The following is a 491-nucleotide window of genomic DNA, read 5'->3' as shown; positions in this document are numbered from 1 at the left end:
AAAAAAAAAAAAAAAGGGTAAGGTTAGGGACAGGTTTGGTGGTATGGGTAGGTTTAAGGGTTGGTTAGGGTGTCAACAGTGTTCCCTTATAATAATCAAAATGACACCTCTACAGAGTTTAATCTGTTTATATTACATTGTTTTGATAAATGATAAATTATGTATTTTCTTGGAAAAAAAAAGATTTGTTTTCTGCTGTTAAATGTATGATTCAAGGAATATCCTGTTTAATGTTATACATATAAGTGTAGAGGCAATAAAAACATGTTTCACACCCAAATTACAATGTAACTTAAAGGGGTGGTTGATTGCGATTTCACTTTTTTAACGTTAGTTAGTGTGTAATGTTGCTGTTTGAGCATAAACAATATCTGCAAAGTTACGAAGCTGAAAGTTCAATGCAAACGGAGATATCGTCTTTTAAAATTCTGGCAGTTTAATGCCTACAAAAATGGCTGGTAGGGACTACAACAAGTTACTTCACGGGTTCG

This window comes from Sinocyclocheilus rhinocerous, unplaced genomic scaffold (assembly GCF_001515625.1).
Source record: "Sinocyclocheilus rhinocerous isolate Xijiao unplaced genomic scaffold, SAMN03320098_v1.1 scaffold617, whole genome shotgun sequence".
Lineage (NCBI taxonomy): Eukaryota > Metazoa > Chordata > Actinopteri > Cypriniformes > Cyprinidae > Sinocyclocheilus > Sinocyclocheilus rhinocerous.
Note: the sequence above shows the minus strand (reverse complement) of the source record.